Genomic DNA, 5,853 nt, shown 5'->3' with positions numbered 1-5,853 from the left:
GCAGTACTCACAGCTGAGAAGTGCGAACTAAGATATTCATACTATTTATGCATTATTTTTGTTGCTAAATTCCGGTGCACTTAAAAATAGCACCACTAGTAAAACTATGGTGCTTCCTCCCCACCTTCTTGATCACATCCCAAGTTTGACCAGCAAAATCATTAGTGGGGGAGGGAATAATGCACAACCCACACCATCCTCACTCCATTCCCCCCAATGCAGCTACCAAAACTTATTGTGGTAAGATACTCTATCCAGGGAACTTTAATCATTGTTACCGGCGACATTTCTTTGCAACGATACTTGACATGACCATATGATGTGCTAGACAGTCAAACTGTACGAATAGAAATTCTCAGAGAACAATTTGCATAGCTAAAAATCAAAACGAATAGAACCTGGCTTAACGGAGTATGACGATTTTTTCAATACAAACGACTGATCCATCAATGTTAGTATTAATCACAGCATTACTACATTTATTTTAGGAATACTGTAAACACATCACCGTACTGGTTCCTTTGGAGTTGTTGCCTCTGCAGCTTTGTGTGCTCGCTTTCAATGGTTTAACCTGAATAGGATTTGAACAAAGGTCAGTGTTAAAATCTAGTAAAAACTAAAACAAAATAAGATCATATATGGATGAACCGAGGCATGGTGTATAGGAGAAGAGAGACTAATAGAATGGGCTAGCTATACAAAAAAGAACAATTAGAGGAACTCATCGAACATTTGGTGGGCATCCACACGCTTCACGGTGCAGCTCCTACCACTGTGCCTCCCTGGGGTGTTCACACAGCGTGCTGCCATGGTTAGTGGAACAGCGACAGCGGGAGGAGCGACAGCGGGAGGAACGACAGCGGCGGCATCTGCATCGCTAACCACGAGGAGGACCGCACAGGCATATGCGTCCCTGACGCGAGGTCGAGGAACATAGGCTAGGAGTCATCGGCACATCGGCATTTTCAAATGCCCAGCCGGAGAAATCCATCTTTGTGGCTGAGCCGGCTGTGTCCCACGCCGCCGCCGCTTCTCGAGGGAGGAGATGGACCTGCCGCCGCCGACACAGGCCTAGCCCACTATATCATGCGCTGCCGCCGCCGCTCTACATGTATCAAAATGAAATTTGGACAACAAATTGGAGTAAAATCTAGCATGTATTGTTTATACTTCAGAAATCACAAGATTCATCTTGTCAATACGTTTTTTTATAATCGCACTGCATCTCGCTAGTGAATCAGGAGAAATTCAGAGGAAGAGGCAGACTCAGCTAGTTAGTGATCTGTACAGCCACCATTTGCATTGGCTATGGCTAAATCAAAGGGTTACTGCTAGGGAATGGGGAGAAATTCAGAGGAACATGCAGACTCGCTAGCTAGGGATCCAAAGGAAGATGCAGAAGACGCCTAGAAATTGCGGCCACGGAGCAGGCGATTCCAGCTCTTGTGGGAGGACAGGAATCTTGGAAGTGAAAGCAGCAGGGGTTGTCCGCGCTCTATCGTTCTCCCTTGGATTCGCCCATTGTTGTGCTTCTTAAGATACGACCATGGTCGTGCTCCCTGTGAAGTGCGCCACACCTCTGAGAACTTGTGGCACGGCTCGATGGCGCGGATCTGGACGCCGGCCATGAAGCGCGTCTCCCCCCGCACACTTACACTGGGCTGCCGCCACCCGTCACGGCTCCGCTACGCCATGGTCGTCGCCACCGCCATGAGGATTACAAGAAGCTCGGGCACGCTTTGATGGCAGAGATCCAGACGCCCACGTGCTGGGCCCTGGGCCACCACCGCCCGCCGCTCCGTGACACCATGGTAGCCACCACCTCCCCTGGGTGCGGGAGGAACCACGCGCAGGGGCCTGGATCTGAGCGAGGATTACGCGCTTGCTGGGGAAAGAGACGTCGAACCGGCATGTTTTGCGGGCGATGCCTGGCAGACCACGGCGTCTGCCAGGCAGAACATTTGATCTGAGTCGTTGATTTGGATTTACAGATCTTGATGTAATCTCGGCAGTAAGATTTGTTTAAGTTAATTTGATCCAAGGGTCTTGGTTATCTTGTGTACAGTTTGTTGTGTGGTTTTAGGAGAGTTTATGTTTGCTTTTTTAATAGTAGTGTAGATTACTTTATGTAGTGATGATAGTGTAATACGTGTTGAACTTTGTCATATTGTTTTACAATTTTTTTCTCGTCTTATTTATTGTTCATCTCCAAACTTCCTCAGATTTCATATATGACCTTCTAGAAAAAAATCAAACTCTTTCCTAAACATATGAGGTTTATGTCTTTGAACATACAAACTTTTAAAACATGAACTTACACTTTTTGCACGATTGAACATCTGATCAACTAATATACTTTTTTGTCAACGAACCGCCGTAACATAAGTACTAAAACTGATACTAGCTCTTACATATTCCATGACAAAATCAAACAGCATATGCATGATCACCACTAGACCATATACTGAAAACAACGAGAGTCATATGAACTTTCCACATAGGATTTTTCTCTCACTCATGTTCAGAAACATAGATCAACAGCTGTTCTGTTTGTAACTTTTTTTGTCAATCACTTTATGAATCATACAGATATCCAGTTTGATCGCTTGAAGAACCAACTTCAGTGTTCGAATTAGTACCTTTTCAGAGGTGCAGACGCAGCCGGAAAGTAGTTCTAGTGGAGCTCGAGGGAGCGTTGAACATAGCACGACAGGGAGCGTCGAACTGCCCGCTGCCATGAGGTTGACCTGTGGCGGAGGATCCACTGCCCACAGAGAGGCAGAGGTGCGCCGGCGGGTGACGGCATGGAGCTCCCAAACATCTTGCATATATATTTTGAACTAATGTTTTTTTCTGTCATTGCACTGTTGTTGATATATAATTAGACCAAAATATCACCGCTACCAAGTCTGCACCAAGTACCTGTATGAGTTCAATTTTTTTAGACCATAGTTCAATGCAGCAAGGTTGCAAGTTCAAACAGTCAATGGACCAAAATTTGTTTGAACACAAAATGTGCATGCATGTTTTGATACGCAACAGTTTAGAATCAGACATAAACATAAGTTCAGCATCAACGAAACACAAGTTCAGCTAGAGTTAACCGGAAATGGGTTCAGTATCAACCTCCAGCATATAATTTTTTGAACTGAATTTTTTCCTATCATTGTACTGTTGTTGTGTAGGGGGGATTGAACTCACAATACCCGCTACCAAGTCAGCATGAACAGTTCAAATAAAACCAGGTGTGACATGTGCATGAACAGTTCAACAATTCAAGTTTCATCAGTGCAAAGCTCACATGAATGCATGTGAGATGCTCGATCCAGAGAGAGGAGGGGCCGTACCGGAGGTGGCTCTTGTGCGTGCCCATGGTTAGAATCGGCAGCGGGGCGCCGTGGTGGAGGAGATGGCTTGGGCGGGGGTGGCACGCCAGCAGGTTGGTGTCGGCCGGCTCGATCTGGAGTCCTCGCTCATCGATGAACTTATCCGCGGAGGAGAAGGTGAGGCGATGGCGGTAGTAGATGAGGCGCTCGGCGGCGCGCTGGGGGAGGGCCGACCGTGGCAAGCTGGGGGAGGGGGCTGGCGGCGGCGCGCTGGGTAGATGGGGAAGGCGGCGGTGTGCTGGGGGAGGGTTCGGGCGGGGACGCGCTGGGGGAGGGGTCAGGCGACGGCGCGCAAGGGGAGGGTCCGACCGCCGGCGCGCTGGGGGAGGTCGTCGCGGCGGCGGGGTGGAGGGGGGTCGTGTGGTCGTGTGGCTGGGGACGATGGGTCTCGGGTGGCTGAGTGGGGCTTTTTTCTCCTTTAGTTTGGGGCCGAGAACGATTAGTTCGGCTTTTTGGGTTAGATTGCCTCTGATCGCTCTATATAGGACGAAGAGTAACAAAATATTATATTGTTTCTAGTAACAGAATAGCTCTACCATATATATACATACATATATATATATATACATATATATATATATATATATAGTCTATTCAAGACCCTGGGTGAAGAATAAATAATTCTTCACCCCGGTCGAACGACCCAGCCAGCCGGCAGGCCGACTTGGCTCCATTGCATCGCACACGCCTGCACCACTTTCCAGTCGAGCCCCCACTACCGCAATTTCTGGATCTATTGGGAGCAGAAGAGGCATGCGGTTCGGAGGTGAGCGGCGGTAGGTTTCGGCCGCGAGCCGACGGCAGCTGCAGGTGGATTTGGATGTGTGCGACGTTGGGGGTGCCTTCGTTGGCTGGTTCCAGCGTGGAGGCGAGCTGCGTTTCGAGAGGCTTCCCGGCGGGTGGCAGCCTCGTCGGCCGGCGGCCGCGCCACGACCCGCCTCCACCCTCCGCTCCCTTTGTCGCGCTGGCTGTGGCCCGGCCTACGTTGGTTGTCCCCTCCCCCTTCCTACAACCAGCGAAAGCTGACCCCACGTAAGATCAATGGCCTTCGCAGCAGCAACATATATTCAACGCCCTGAATTTTTCAACCAGTTGGACGAGCTTCCATGGCCTTTTTGTCCTAGCTGCTAAGACATTCAGGTTTCTCTCTTTGCCTCTTTCCTTTTGTCCCTTTGTATGTGTGCGCGCGCATATCCAGGACGAGTATTGTGCAGAAAGAGTATAAAGATCAGGAGTCAATTTACATCCTATCTGATTTAGATCTTTTTTAACTAGTTAGATTTATGATTTGGCTTTCGCCTGTGTATAAGTTTATTCCTAATCAGGAATCAGCTACCGTACCACCGTAACATTTCTCTCATTCTGAATCTTAAATGTATTTTAGAAATCCTATATTAATCATTTAATTTATGACATAATTTGAGAATGGTCAAACAAAAGTTGTTGTTTTGTTGCAAACCTAGATGTTTCCATTTTTCAAATGCCATGTAATGTTTCTCATAGGCTTGACATATACATCTGCATTTGTGCTTGGCTGTCTATCCAAATTCAATTTCTTCCTTTTTTTTTTGTTGGTTCGGTGATGCTTTTTTCTCAGAGCTTAGGTATACTGTTGTTAGCTGAATTTGATCATAGACTGATCTTCTTTCCATGTCATGCAAAAGCAACAACCTTCTCTTTATGTTGTGATTTACAAAATGTTATAGGTATACTGTTTCTAGCTGAATTTAGTTGACTGATCTGATTTCAATGCCATCCGAAACAGCAACCTTCTCTTTATGTTGTGATTTTAAAATTTGTTATAGCTCTGGTTTGAGTGGAACCACTGAAATTCTTGGTGGTGGATGATCAGAAGTTCATTTTTGCTTGCTTGCCATCATGCCATGATTCTTTTTTTTTTGCCATGATTCTTGGCCTCGATATGTTCAAATCATGAACCGGGGGGCATCAATTAGAGGTGCATGCACTTCATGTTTTGTGATGCTGAAGATGGTGCTCATTTAATCATTTATAGATGTAGATATTGATTTTACATACTATTGATAAAACAGTCTTCTTTGCCTTATGCTCCCTTTTCTCCCTAGCCATTTCATATTAGGTTCTGCCAATTCTCATGGTCCATTGTGCTACCTACTTGTGTAGGTTCCTTGTCTAAAATAATGGTATTATTTACTACATATAGAAGAATATCTTCACCATGGATGTGTGGAGATAGGTAATTTCCGTTGAAAAATAATTAAAAGTGCTAAAATAGAGCATGCAGGTTACATTTGTGTGTACCTGTTAGCACCTTTGCCAAGAAAAAAAAATCTATGCATACAGTTCTGGTCAATGGTAAATAGAGTATCTGAGTGGAAAGGATGGAGCGTGTGCATTAACATTTTTAGCATGATGCTTTATTTTTTAGTCGGTCTATAAACCTTATATTAAGCTGCAATTTAATGTTTCTAACTGAAAACTGTGACTT

The 5,853-nt window shown here is 45.9% G+C and overlaps 1 long non-coding RNA gene across 1 annotated transcript; it reads right to left on the bottom strand.

Annotated features, from left to right (window-relative positions):
- Positions 1-376: 376 nt before the first annotated feature.
- On the bottom strand, positions 377-3,821 carry LOC123154667 (uncharacterized). The gene is made up of 3 exons (XR_006476985.1): positions 3,348-3,821; positions 2,640-2,922; positions 377-571 (listed from the first exon to the last, which is right to left on the bottom strand). It is a non-coding gene; the product is annotated as an uncharacterized lncRNA (long non-coding RNA).
- Positions 3,822-5,853: the final 2,032 nt, after the last annotated feature.

The sequence above is a fragment of the Triticum aestivum genome, chromosome 7A (assembly GCF_018294505.1).
Source record: "Triticum aestivum cultivar Chinese Spring chromosome 7A, IWGSC CS RefSeq v2.1, whole genome shotgun sequence".
In the NCBI taxonomy this organism is placed as follows: domain Eukaryota; kingdom Viridiplantae; phylum Streptophyta; class Magnoliopsida; order Poales; family Poaceae; genus Triticum; species Triticum aestivum.
The sequence above is the reverse complement of the archived record's forward strand: the minus strand, read 5'-3'. Positions and strand labels throughout refer to the sequence as shown.